We start from the raw sequence: 12,069 nt of genomic DNA on the forward strand, positions 1-12,069 counted from the left end.
TTCCGACCTTCTGGTGCTTGGGAATCACCCGGAGGTTGTAGTTTCCCGAGTGGGCAGGTCTGGAAGAGGCGTCGTGTTGCGACATCATGTTGCGAACATGCTCCCAGGAGATGTCGCCGTGGCGGGCACCACGCGCCGGGAGCAGGATGCAGAGGGAGATGCTGGTGTCTCGGACAGGCACCACCTCTGGTCCCGGGTAAGCCGAAGGCTGCCGGTTCTCCATCCACATAGGATGTGAGGGGACCACGTGCCGTGGCCGAGGCCTCTGTCAGCCCAGCCATTCCCCGAGTGCAAGGACGTGTGGCTGCAGCTCTGGAATCGGCTTGGACCAGCTCCCAAGGACGGGCTGTTGCATTTCTCTCGTCAGACACAGCCGTGATTAAAAATTAAGGATAGGAGATGCAACATGGGGGGTTAAGGGGGTAGGAGAAGAGTAAATGAAACAAGATGGAATTGGGAGGGAGACAAACCATAAGTGACTCTTAATCTCACAAAACAAACTGAGGGTTGATGGGGGGAGGGGGGTTGGGAGGGGGGTGGGATTATGGACACTGGGGAGGGTGTGTGCTATGGTGAGTGCTGTGAAGTGTGTAAACCTGGTGATTCACAGACCTGTACCCCTGGGGATAAAAATATATTATATGTTTATAAAAAATAAAATTAATTTAAAAAAAATTAATGTATCAGCCTTACAATTAAATTCAATTAAAAACAAAGGTGGTAAACACTAAGATTCATCCCTTCCTAATTAATACCTTTTCCTATTATCCGAGCTGGTGAGGCTCTTTGCTCTGGTGTGTCTGTGTGGCAGGCGTACTGCGTGCGGGTTTGCCTCTCGTCCCAGCTCTGCCTTCCGTGACAGCCTGACGACAGCTCGGACCCAGCCGGGTGCGAGGACTACACAGCCCCGCTGGCAGCTGTGACGGGCCCCGGCTTCATTTCAGTGTCCGCACGTGAGAGAGCGCACGGGGCAATAACGTAGATTACGTACGTAAGGGAGAAAACCTGCGACAGAGCAGATCAAACTTACCGTGAGTGTGGAAACCGAGGCACGTTTCAGTTCCACGAGCATGGTTTGTACGGGGTGAGAACTAGCTGGGCAGGGGATCACGGGTGGGACGGGACGACAGAACATTCTGGGGGGAAGGACTCAGGCTGGGACGCAGCTCCTTCGTGAAGCAGTGGGTGACTCGCATCCACAGACTGAACGGGGAGATAAGAGTTCGCTAAAAATCAACGAAACCGTTCTACGAAGACCAACCGACTGTCTGGGATTCGCAGGAGAACACTGTATGATTTCTTATTCTTTGTAAATAGTGCAGCCCACGTCATTTCTATTAATCAGGTTAGAACGGACTTCTACACATGTGTGCTTATAGGTGGCTGTGTACGGCTACACCCGCACGTAGTTATAAATATGCCATTTCCCAGCAGAAAGCCAGGGCCCTCACCAGTGCACCACTGCGTGTCAGATGCAGTTTCCCAAAATATTTTCCCAAGTTGCTACGCAGGTGACAATACCTTGGAGCTCACAATTAGAGAGAAGTTTTGAGAGGGCAAGAGTGCCTTAGGGTCTGGTCCCAAATTTCCACTGAGGTGTGCAGAGTACAGGCAGAGCCTTTGCAATGACGTTCACCGTAGAGAGACGTACGTGTACGCACGCAGTGTGAGTGCACAGTGTGAGTAAACACATGCACACACATGCCTGCACACGCACTGTAGAGAGACGTACGTGTATGCACGCAGTGTGAGCGCACAGTGTGAGTATACACACACACACACACGCCTGCACATACCTTCTCACTGAGGCTTAGGTGTCAACATACGAACACTGGGGAGGGGGGCCTCACCCATCCCGCTGCACAGAGGGAGCCTGGAGGCTTCTAGGCTTCTGTGTGGAGGTCTGCAGTGTGGTTGTTCACCAGAGTGTGGGCAATGCGTCTGAGAACAACACAGGCTTTTCCCCTGGAAACATGGACTCACGTTTGTTTTCAACAATAAGCTGGTTCGGTCGTGTCGTGATGATTAGAAAAAAAACACTATTTGACAAAAAATGTGATCTTCTGAATCTAAGATTTCAAAGTTAATCTGAAAGAGCAAATCTGTAGTAAAATTCAGGGAGATTGGGCAAGGAGGTACTTGAAGGAGGAACCTACGCCATTTGTCCCAAACCGTGATACAGACTTGTAGTGATCAGAATGTGGGGACGCGAGTCGAGGGAAAGGTAGATCAATTAAGTAGAACAAATAAATTCAAGTTTTTACAGCAACATAGCCTGTGATAAAAATGCAGTTCAAAAGCCATGGGGAGAAGAGAGCTTCTTCAAAAATTTCAGTGGGGTCATTGGTTCGTCACTGGGAACACCGCTCCCGCACCGTGCACCTAGGTGACGGTGCAGACCATAGACCAGTAGGAGCCGGCGTCTAACTGTGAATCACCGAACCCAACAAGCAGCAGCAGAAGGCTGGGTTTAAAGATTTTATTTACTTACTTGACAGAGAGCATGCACAAGCAGGGGGAGGTAGAGAGGGAGAGGGAGAAGCAGGCTCAGGCCTCAACCCCAGGACCCTGGATCACGACCCCAGCCAAAGGCAGACGCTTCACTGACTGAGTCCCCACCGGTACCCCAGGGCTGGGTTTTCATCAGCTTCAGGTCTGCGTGTTCTAAGCCTGGTGCCTTAAAGCCAAGACATTGAAAGGAAAATAAAGATAGATGTAGACAATTTAAAAATTAAAAACTCATTTATGACACATCTAACACAATAAAACTCAAATGAAAATAAAACAGTGGAAAATATTTGTAATATGTACGACAGATTAAGAAGAGACATAAAATATGAGAAAGCTTCAAAAATTCGTAAGACAAGTCAGACAGAGAAATGGGAAAGGATACCACCAATCAGCTCACACACAGGCCCCCACACAGACACACACAACACAACTGACAGATACCACAGGTGAATCAACATGCTTAGTAACCATGCTCTGTTGGGGGAGTGTAGATTTTTACAATCTTTCTGGAAAACTGTCCAGAAATATTTATTAAAATGTTTAACATTTTCCCTATATTCACTCTGCAATTTCTTTGTAGGTATTTACTCTAAATGGACCAAGGTGTGATAGTTATCATGGTGAAAAATTAGGAATAACGTATAATGTGCACATCCTGTAGGTTGATTAATACGTGATAGTGTATTTATTTTTTTGAAATAAAAATTTTATTTTTATTTATTTGAGAGGGGTGGGGGGAGAGGGAGAGGGAGAGAGAAGCAGACTCCCCGCTGGGAAGGGAGCAAGACACAGGGCTCGATCTCACAAAGCTGAGATCATGGCCTGAGCCAAAATCAAGACTTGGAGCCACCCAGGAGCCCCGATAATATATTTATAAGACGGACTTATTGAAAGCTATTATGTGTGTTACATTCATTAAGAGAAAAACATTTTCAGGACGCCCGGGTGGCTCAGTCCTTAAGTGTCTGGTGTCTGCCTTCGGCTCAGGTCATGATCCCAGCGTCCTGGGATCGAGCCCCACATCGGGCTTCCTGCTCAGCGGGGAGCCTGCTTTCCCTCTCCCACTCCCCCTGCTTGTGTTCCCTCTCTCGCTGTGTCTCTTTCTGTCAAATAAATGAATAAAATCTTTTAAAAAAAGAGAGAAAAACGTTTTCATTATACAGTATATTGTTAAAAGTACAGTAGACAAAATTTACACAAAATTTTTATATACGTATATAAGACAAATTTCTGGGACGATGTTCCCCAAAATGTTAACAATAGTTAACTCTGAATTGTGGACTTCCAAATGAGTTTCTCTGTGGGTTTTTTTTTTTTTTTTACTCTTCTGTCTTCTTTAAAATTTCTAATATTATTAATGTATCATTTGTTTCAAAAGTTATTTTCAGTTTGGAGATAAGAAAAGAGAAGAGGAATGATGAAGTTGTGCCCTGAGGATAATTTAGATCCTTTAAAAGAATTCAATTGTGTGCAAAGAAGAGTAAGACAGAATTAACTATGAATTCAACTCACAAAGCTAAGAAACAGCAAAAGAAACAGGAAAACAAGGGCAAGTATTTAATAGGAATGAGAGTAAAATGGTGAACTAAAAATAGAAAAATGCTGCAATTAACAAATGTCAAAGATCCATGGAAGAAAATCAAGGAACCAGATCAGCCCTGATCAGGTCTTACTAAGAACAAAAAGAAAAGAGGCCCCAGAGAGCCAACACTGGGAATTCCCAAGGAGGATATATATGATCACAGAGAAAACCTACAAGCTTGCCTCTCCAACTGACAAATATTTAAAAAAGAAATAGTATTACTGTAGGGTTCATGAGGGGGTATCATGAATTTGATACATTAGTACCACATTTCAGGGAACAATTTGACCATTATTATTTGAAACCTAAACATTTTTGTTATCTATGAATTCAGAAATCTGACTTTTGGCTATTTATCCAAAGGGAAATAATCACAAGATACGTAAGTAGGTAGCTGTGAGACATGAGAGAGAGAGAGACAGAGAGATAGAGAGAGGCAGAGAGAGAGACAGAGAACAGAGACAGAGAGACAGAGACAGAGAAAGAGACAGAGACTGAGAGACAAAGAGAGACAGAGAGAGACAAAGATAGAGACAGAGAGACAGAGAAAGAGAGACAAAGAGACAGACAGAGACAGAGACAGACAGAGACAGAGAGATGGAGAGACAGAGAAAGAGAAAGAGAGAGACAGAGAGATGGAGAGACAGGGAGAGAGGAATGCGCAACCCCCATGACTGATGAGTAGCAGTGATCATCTCTGGGAGATAATGAACAACCTTAATCTACTTTATGTCCATTTCCTACTCAAGTGTGAATCATCAACACCAAGAGAAAATTTAGGAGATACAAGTGAGTAATTTACAGAAAAGTAGGCAATAAACATTCAAAAAAAGACTCAACCTGACTAGTAATAGAAGAAATACAAATGAAAACAATGACCTGAACCATTTTTAATTACCGTACTGGCACATTTTTTTAATGATGAGATCTCCTGTGGTTGACGACGGGCTTAACTACGAGCAAGGGGTAATGAAAACTGGTTCAATCTTCACAGGGGATACATTTGAAATGTGTATAAAATGGTAAGATTTTGCCTACCTTCTATTTGAAAACCTCAAATATTTTGCTCTAAGGACATAATTCTGAAATGTGAAGATTAATGGAAGGACCTTCGCTGTGGTGTGATTTACAGTGGGGATGGGCCGTGTGAAATCTTCACATCTTCAACAGAGAACTGGCTTGCACTTGCCCTAGAATATACTGCCGCCATCAACAATTAAGCTGAGGAATCGGGTGCAAAGATGTGGAAATAAATCACAGAACAAAAAAATATCTAACTCGATAGATTTATGGCTGATTTTTTTAAGGAAAAAGGAAAGCAGTGAAAGACCAATACAATGTGCTCTATGCTTCAGTTTTAGTTCTATAAATTACACTGATATATTATAAACATTACCAACAGCCTCTTTCTCTTGCTCCTCTGCATTTCCCAAGTGTTCATTCACAAACACTGTGACACTCACATCACTCATTTCCTGCGTGTTTTCTTGCTAACAGAATTCCATCTAATCTGGAGTGCACTGGACCAGACCAAGGGAAGGAATCACTTCTTGGTCTTGAGCCAATAGCAGCAATCTGGCTTTTCATTCTCCCAGCAGTCCCCACACAGGTCCCCTTCCTTACAGACTTTGGCTGTGTGATGCACTGTTGGGACTGGTCTGCCCTCCCGATGAAAGGGACAGATGTGACTGGCTCTCCTCCTTCCTCGTCATCTGTCTAGGGAGTGGATGTTATGGCTCAAGTGGATGGCAGCCTTCTGGAAAACTCCAGGGAAATGCCACAAGCTTCACTGCTGGTCCTGGAAGGGTTGAGTCTCTGATCTGTCATCAGCAATGGCCCGCCTTCAGATATCCTCTAATGTAAGAAGATCAGCCCCTGTTTGTTTAAGATGGGTTTTCTTTCTTTCTTTCTTTTAAGATTTTATTTATTTATTTGACAAACAGTAAGAGATCATGAGCTGGGGCAGACGGAGAGGAGGAAGCAGGCTCCCCGCTGAGCAGGGAGCCCAATGTGGGGCTCAATCCCAGCACCCTGGGATCATGGCCTGAGCCGAAGGCAGAGGCTTTAACCCACTGAGCCACTCAGGTGCCCCAAGATGGGTTTTCTGATACTTACAGCAAAAAGCGCCTCTGATTTAAATGTGCAGTAAAACCACGAAAGAAACCATTACTTAACATTAAGAAGTGGGACAAAAGGATGGGAAGAGCACGTCCACATCTTATCTGTATTTTCTAGACGATACCTGTAACACACTTGTAATGACAATCTAGTAAACGTTATTAAAAGTGTATCATAGTCTGGAGCACATCGAATCTCACAATGCTGACCCCGAGAGGCCTGGCAGCCGTGGGATGGATTGCTACGCGATCTTGGGAGAGCCCCCCGTGGTTCCTGAACGTAGCCTCCCAGTCCGTGTAGAGACCATGCGGCCGATGACTTCCGGCCCCTTGCTAAGAGCTCTAACTCAGCGGTTCGGTAGTGACCGCTGAGTCTGTCTTCCCTCTAGACAGTGACTGACTGGAAATATGGTCTGTGCAGGGAAAGTGCTCAGGAGTGGGAGACAGACACTATCCCCTCCTGGCTGAGGAGAGAATGCGCACTGAGACTGCTGACCACCAGAGGTGGGAGGGAGAGGCGGGCAAAATGGGGGAAGGGCACACACAGTACAAACTCCCCGTGATAAGATACATAAGTCATGGAGTCGTAATGTATCGCATGGGGACTACGATTGAGAATAGGTTCTCTGTTGGATGTCTGGAAGTCGCTCATCTTAAAAGTTGTCATCACAGGAAAACAAACTAACCGTGTACGGTGGTGGGTGAACCAGACTTACTGTGGCAGGCGTTCTGCAATGAGGATGCACGAATATCAAATCGCTACGTTGTACGCCGGAAACAAATACGTTCTACGTCAATTATCTCTAAAATCAGAGTGCGTGAGAAGAGGGAACCAGAGGTCACTTCATAACTGTCCTTGTGATGTTAGAATACCATCCGGCATGATTCTCCTCTGCTCAGAGTGGACCGAACCCTCTCCCCAAACTCCCAGCTGAAGTCTTAATTCTGTAACACATTCTCTCTGACACCTGCTTGCGAGAGGCCCGGCATTTCCCACGGTGCACTTCCTCCCCAGCCGTGACAAGTAGTAGATCCCACTTGTCCAGCTGCATGTGTGTCCCTAGACCTCTCTGGCGGGAAGGTACTGACGACAGCAGCGATTCGAAGCTGTTAATTGCTACTATCAGCGATGATTATTTTTGAAAATTATGATTATCGTTATGAACCAAGTGGGTCGGGCATATAGGGTGCAACTCCGGGGAAGTGACGGAGATTCCGCCAGAAGGTGGGTTTGGAAGAGGGTGCAACACATTTACCTCGTGTTCTCCTGCGTGAAATGGGGTCGTGGAACAGCAGAACACTGGCTCCTACACACACGTTAAAATACCCCCAAGAGATGCTGACAGGTCCGGATTTTGAGAAGGTCTCTCCAATAAAGCAGAGAACTGGTCTCCCCTGTTCACAGCTGATTAGCGCAGTCAGAAAAACGCAGATCTGGTCACATAGCCCAAACCCAATACGTTTTTCTTGAATAAATGAATCCAAACGTCCTGAAACACTTCAACAGTTTACTGTGAATATTAACAGGTCGGGTGACAGAGCGAAGACATGTATAATGTTTAGTCCTCACCATACACCACGCTAAATACTGCCCATGTGTTAACTCAGCTGTGCGCGTCTCTGGTCCCATGACGTGGATCCTGGTTGACACGCAACAGAGCGGTGGAACAGCTTGCAGGTACACGGGGCTCAGCGTAAATGTAGCTGCCGCGTGCAGCAGACACTGGCGTTAACAGATTTTATGGAGAGGGAAGCTGAGGCACAGACCAGTTAGTGACTCACCAGTGATCCACAGCTGGTAAATGGTTGAGCTGGGATTCAAATCCACGTAGTCTGGGGCAGCAGGGGGGCTCAGTCGGTTCAGAGCCTGCCTTTGGCTCAGGCCGTGATCCCGGGGCCCTCTGCTTCTCGGCTCCCCTGCTGCTCCCCCCTGCTTGTGCTCTCTCTCTCCCTCTCAGTTTCTCAAATAAATAAATAAAATCTTAAAAAAGAATAAATCCATGCAGTCTGACTTCAGACTCTGCTCCAAACCAACATAGACTAGTAAAGATGTGGAGGGTAATTCTGCAAAATTCACAGTGTATTTTTATGTTTGTATGCAAAAACACAGAATGCTCATTTTTTTTCTTCCACTGAGTGTGAGGAAAAATGGTTTCTGCATTTAAATTAGTCATTGACTAGGCCACAGAACGGAAATTGTAGATCATATAACTCAACCACAACAAAGTAAGGGCACCCATAAACACCAAAATAATGGGGGGGGGGCCGCGCAGCAAAGTCAGGGATGAAAAGGGGACCTTGAAGAGATTCAGAGGCGTTGAAAATTATAAGGTAAAGCGAATAGTAACTCTGTGCCTGTGAATTTGAAATTGTAAATGAGATGGACAATTTTCTAGGAAAACGTAAATGATTAAAACCGACCCAAGCGGTGCGACCTTTTTCTAAGGAAAAATGGAACGTGCGTGTGCGTGTTTACCTTGGCAGTCCGTCCCGCAGGACTGTGGTTGGGAAAGGCGGGGCTCCTCCTGGGCTGGAGGTGGGAGGTCCCAGCCTGGGGCGGGGGCGGCACTTTCTTTGCGGACTGAAGCCTTGAGCTTTGCGGGTACCCAGCAAGCAGGAGTCACCTGTTACAAAGAAAACAGAGCGGTTGGCGGCGGGCTGCTCGGGAAGTCCTGGGAATAAGGAGGAGGTGCGCGGAAGGGGCCGGGATGGAAACCCCATAACCGGATCCCACCCCTCCACACCCCTGGAGTCTTCCTGCCACAGTCGCCCCCCTCTTCCCTTCCTCTCCCTCCCACGCTGTGGACGGACATTCTGGATCCGAGGGCGTTTGACAGAGGAAACCCGAGGAAGGCAGAGCCGCGTGCAGAGCAAAGGAGACCCGAGTTCAAATCCCTACCCGGTGCCGCACGTGCGGCGTCAGGTTCGCGGAGCGCGCCGCCCTTCTCCCGATCCCCGGAGCCCCCAGCCGACTCCCGCGAGGCGGTCTGGCCAGTCTGACCGCGGCTCTGGGGTGCGGGCGGGGCGGCGGGCGCCTCTCCCCGCCCCCGCTGCCCCGGCGGTGCTCGCTCCTCCCCGGCACACACACCCACACAGCCCGCCGGCGTCGCGGCTGGAGACGCGCTCCGGGCGCGGGCGGGCAACGGCGCTCGCCAGCCAGCCGCGGGGCCGGGACGGAGCGCAGGAGACCTGCAGGAGAGAACTGGGCGCAGTTCTCATCTTCCACGCTTCCTTCCCTTAAAGAAGAACTCCCTTGTTCTCACTTGAACTTGGAGGAGCAAGGGGGTGCTCAGAAGCCACTGACGCAGGGGTCTTATTTATGAACCTTGACGAAGTTCTGGGCAAGTCACTCAACTGGACCGGCGAGGCCCGGGCTAATCCCAGCGCTCGGGCGCGGTTCAGCCTGGAAGTGCCCCCTTGGTAGCCAGCCCGAAGCGGAGGGCGGGAGTGCCAGGCACCCCCGGACCTTGCTTTTGGAGCCATGACCCTACCGGTGGCCCGCACTCAGGTGGCCTCGTTTGGTGAGCGTCCTCACCAGGTAAGCGCACTGCAGGGGTCTGCCCTGGTCCACCCGGTGGGAGGGATCTTGAGCTCCCAAGAAGTAAGTCCACGCGTTTAGCCGAGGCAGGAGTGGGAGGCTGGAAGGAAAGTCTGCTTTTATCACAGGAAATTGTGGGAGAAGGGTGTGGAAGATGGATTTACATTTTTTCATTTTTGCATTGACGCGTGGGGGTGAGATGCGTAGGGGCCTGGATTTTTGTAGGAAATGGTTGCGGAGTGGAGCGGGGCGGGGTGATAGGCGTCTGAATTTCTGCAGGGACCGAAAAGGGAGCAAAGCCTACAGTTTTGCAGAAACGTAGGAGGATCGGGAGGTGAGAGGTTGTGATCCTGAAAATGTTCGAGAAACTGTAAAGAGTTCGAACGTGAGCATTTCAGAGCAATGACGGAGAAGCACTTACCGCGCGGGTTGTCCCTGACGCCGCGCTCGGTCTTCGGGAAGATGCCCGGGGACCGCGGCGGCCGGAGCGCGCGCCGCCGGCGTCCAGCACCTCGGACAGCGCCGGGCTCCGAACCCGGCCCCGCGCACCGCGCGCTCCCGGCCTGGGCCGCCGCGCATCGCCGCCTCCCTTGCCCGGAGAGAGGCCTCCTGGGTCGCAAACGCGGACGTGGAGCTCTGCTTCTGGTCCGCCTCGAACTGCTTCCCGTGACTGCGGAAGGAAGAGGCGGAGTATAAACATCCCCCCGCTTCCGTGAGCGCGACCGCCAAACGCGTGGCCTCCTGGATTTTGAAAGGCGGCCCAGACTCCTCCAAAACCTACACTTACTGAGCGCCCGCCTGCGCCAGGCCGGGTGCTGAGCGCTCCCCTCGGTTCTGCGGTCGTTACGCACTCAGAGAGCCTGGGTGCTGTTATCCCTGTGCTAGGGACGGAGGGGCTCGGTCACCCGTGCAGGTCCCTATTGCCGGCCGTGGTGTACCACTCCTGTCCACCCCGCCGGGCTGCAGCAGTGGTAGGTGTGCCTGAGCCGGCTCAAGTCCCCCCGAAAGCTCTGCACTTGGGTTCAGGGGGGCAGAGTTTGAATCAAAGCTGGGCCATTTAGGAACCTGTGCGCTTGGGCACAATCTCCCAACCTGTCTGAACGCAGAGCTCTGTGTCTGGAAAATTAGGGTAATGATGCTTCCTTTGCAAAAGTGCAGGGCAAGATGGTCAAAGAGATCGTGTACCAGGGGGAAATCTCTGCAAACTGTGGACTGCGGTTGGGGGGTGGGGGCCGGAAAGGGGGCGCAGGTGACTGAAAGAGGGAAAGCGTGGGTGATGAATGGCAGTGGTACCCCAGAGCCGGGCTCAGAGGGAGGATCCTGGATGAGTTTAAGTCAGGATAATAATTTCTTAGGTATTCACAGGACTTTGTACAGTGTTCCTATGTGGCCTCCGTTTGTGCCTTACAGCAGTCTTGGTAGGCGGGGTTGGAGTTCTTCTATGCGTGTGGCAAAACGACGCTTGGGGGAGTCACACAGCCACCTAGCAGCAGGACTGCCTTCCTAATCCAGGCCGCCTGCCTCTCTGCTCTGCAGTCTTTCTGCCGCAGCTGTACGTCCTCAGGGGCTAGGATCGTGGAGCGGTTACAGACCTACAGGGCATGGAGAGAAGTCCTCTAAGTATCAGGTCTAACCAGGTGAAAATGATTTTGTAAGCCACTGTTTGATCTATGGAAACAGCAAGTTCATGTAGATCAACCGCACACATACTCATCAATTGTATTTTCTTTTGTTCCACAAGGACTTTCGGGTAATTTATAAAGATCCACAAGATGTCAGTTTGACACATCGGAAGTAGCTGAGATTTATTAAGATATAACTGTGGGCAGACTGATGTGTACAAACATAAGAACAGCCATAAGCTTATTTTGTTGAATCTGCATGTGTAGAACATGTCCTTCAACCATGGGAGAAGGAGGAGAAGAAGAGGTGAAAGAAGGAGGAGGAGGAGGAGGTAGAGGAAGAAGAGGAAGAAGGGGAAGGGAGGGGGAGGAGAAGGAGAGAGGAAGCTGAGAAAGTAGGTAAGGAACAAGATTCAGGCCATAACCAGAAGTAAGAAGAATATACAGCACTTGTACTCTAGAGTCCTAGAGGCTTGCTGTGGGTCACTATGAAGTACTATGTATGACCAGTGTCTTTCTCGGGGATAGGAACCGCTTTGTAGGTGTTTGCAGGAGTCTGCTGGCCCTCCTACTTTTGCACAATTTTTCCTTCAGGAAACAGACTTGAAAAGAAATGCAATGCCTCGACCCTCTGATTTACCGTGTTGCCTAACAAAGGAAGTTTAACGGGAAATCCCATGCCAAGGTGCCTCGAGGAAG

The 12,069-nt window shown here is 49.2% G+C and overlaps 1 long non-coding RNA gene across 1 annotated transcript; it reads right to left on the minus strand.

Annotated features, from left to right (window-relative positions):
• Positions 1-4,753: 4,753 nt before the first annotated feature.
• LOC125104629 (uncharacterized) lies at positions 4,754-10,347 on the minus strand. The gene is made up of 3 exons (XR_007128669.1): positions 10,170-10,347; positions 9,299-9,848; positions 4,754-8,834 (listed from the first exon to the last, which is right to left on the minus strand). It is a non-coding gene; the product is annotated as an uncharacterized LOC125104629 (long non-coding RNA).
• Between the last annotated feature and the right edge of the window lie 1,722 nt (positions 10,348-12,069).

Source organism: Lutra lutra, chromosome 7 (genome assembly GCF_902655055.1).
Source record: "Lutra lutra chromosome 7, mLutLut1.2, whole genome shotgun sequence".
NCBI lineage: Eukaryota > Metazoa > Chordata > Mammalia > Carnivora > Mustelidae > Lutra > Lutra lutra.